This window comes from Montipora capricornis, chromosome 10 (assembly GCF_036669925.1).
Source record: "Montipora capricornis isolate CH-2021 chromosome 10, ASM3666992v2, whole genome shotgun sequence".
In the NCBI taxonomy this organism is placed as follows: Eukaryota; Metazoa; Cnidaria; class Anthozoa; order Scleractinia; family Acroporidae; genus Montipora; species Montipora capricornis.
Genome location: NC_090892.1, coordinates 58461728 through 58464227, shown reverse-complemented (window position 1 = coordinate 58464227; position 2500 = coordinate 58461728). Strand labels below are relative to the sequence as shown.

General features: G+C 38.8%; 1 protein-coding gene across 2 annotated transcripts in view; it reads right to left on the bottom strand.

Moving 5' to 3' along the window:
* Positions 1-2500, bottom strand: part of LOC138018667 (cystathionine gamma-synthase-like) — a 14450-nt gene that overhangs the window by 6539 nt on the left and 5411 nt on the right. The window lies entirely within an intron of this gene.

Here is a 2500-nt window from a genome sequence, read left to right as displayed (position 1 = left end):
ATTTCTAGCGCTCCGATGGTTTTACGCGTGCAGATGTCATGGATGTTCCTGTGGAGGATTTCTCAAGAGATATCTTGCATGGATGGTTTGTTATGATCGATCAAACGTGAATGAACCGTCTGTTTCACCATTCTGATATGTTCTAAATTTAGATCAACAACATCAAATAATGAGCCTTGGCATTCCACTATTGTACTAGCTTTTTTACATAAACCAATCTTGTATTCATAATCTTCATTCACTGACGAAGCTCTAAACGGCGAAACCTTTGAAGTATTAAACCGATTACAAACATTTATGCCTCAAGAGGTTTATTCCTTACTGCATATATACGGTTATATATATACAATTAAACAGTAATCATTAAAAATACTCAACGCAAGTCTCCAGTCATCACTAAAGGGTTATTCCACGCAGCTGTTTTTCATTCAGACCCCATGTTTCTCAGGTGACCTCTTTCTTCCAAATTTGGGACTTGATCTATTTTACTTTCATCAACTCACCTCATACTCAGCTTAATAACCAAGTTGCCTGCTCCATTAGTTGGTTTGATTCTCAGCAGGTTCAGCACAGTCTACAATGGGTTTGAATCCCGTTTGCACCTGAATTGTTTTTCAGGCTTTCAGATCTTTTCACACCTGTTTAAGTTGTGCACATACAATGTTACTGTAGAAATCATATCATTCGAGGGCTCTGCACAAAACAAGTAAGTGGCTCTTTTCAATCATCAAAAATAATCTTTTGCCAAATGCTGTCAAACTGAACTAGGGCAAGTCAGGTCCAAAATCAGAGGTAACTGGCTAAAGAAAAGGTCCAAATAATGCTTTCATTGACCACATTAATTTTTGGTGAAAACTAGAACAGTCTACAGAGGAATTTAATTGTACAATGACCATGATTTGACATTTGGTGAATGAAAGTATGAAAAAACCAAACTTACAAAGTTGATGCATACAGCCCTTGAATTAGATGAAAGAAAGAGTTGACTAACATTGAAACTACATGTACATGTACATGTGTCTGGCATCGTGTTTCGGACGTAAAACTACTAACTACAGTAGTTCACTTGACGGATTGTCTCACATGATAACCCTAAAAAGTCAATGGCTCTCTCAAATTGGTTGTCAGTAAAGGTAATAGTCATGTGGAACCCTTTCGCATCTGGTTTTGATTGGAGTCAACGCCTTTAACAATAGTTTTAATGTGAACAACGATTCTACGATCGCACTTAACTATGTGGTCGGGTCACAGAATGTGGACTTTGGAATTGAACTGGATAGTAACATTAAAAAAATCCCCAAAATACTGTGAATTTTAAAGGTAATCAGGTAAAATTCCTTCGAACAAAGTGTAGGCTACCCATAGCCTCTTGTTTTTATTGGGAAAAGGGCAAGAAAATCATCATCATCATCAAAAATATTTAATTTACTTTCTAAAATACATCAAACCGATTATCAGATTTCAACAAGGCTGCTGCCTAAGGAAAAAATTTCCGGAGACCTTTGGGCTTCCAACATTAAAAGTTAGTAGCCCTAGGCATTTTTTTCAAGAGGCCAGAATTAGTTAATTAAAAGTGAGGATGAATCACCTCCTGATAAGTTAGGCGCCCGTTTGGGCTACTCGTTCAGAAATGTCGTCGCCCTCTCTCACAAGTAAGGCGACCCAGGCGATGGGGCGACCATTAGGCAGCAGCCTTGTTTCAAATTAGGACTGACATACTTACAACACATGTAACATTGGTTTTAGAGACATTTTGGGCAGTTGTTATTAAGGTTGAAATCTCACCCAAATGTCTTTGTTGCCATGCTGCCCGCACTGGGCCAAGGGTAGATTTTCTTAAGCTTCAGAACCCCCCCCCCCCCTCCCCCACATTTTCATTAAACCATGTGCTTTGGGATCGGCATTTTGTTTGCGTGTACCTCCTCCACAAACTGAACTCAATCACCCCCCTTTTGTACTGGACATTGGTCACCTTAATTAACACCCATCAAATCAAGTTGTACTGAGGGTAGTGACACCAAGAGCCATTTAAAATGCAAAACTTGCAGATATTGATAATTTCTCCATATCAATCAGCCCTTAACTGCACTTGTAGTTCATTAATTTTCAACAGGAATCATAACGATTGGATGGGAGGCAAGGAGTGAAGTAAAGAACTCTGTGAAATAGAGTAGGAAAGGGATCCCTTCAGAGCCAGGTTGAAGGAGAAATATGAAGAATTCTTGTCTAAACTCACTGAAAAATGTCGGGAGTAAAGATTATATGTACCTAATAACACAGAAAGCCCAATGTTTGCCCCTCCCTCCCCACCAAATACTGAAAGGTGAAAGTGCATTATAAAATTATGCCAATTATTGCAGCTACAGTATGCACTGTCCTGTCACTCTAACACAAAAATGTGACTTCCATTATAAGCCCAGTTGAGATCTACCCTGCTGGCCCATAGATCATGAAAAAAATATTACCGGTAATATTAAAAAGACGCAGAGCTTAACATTTT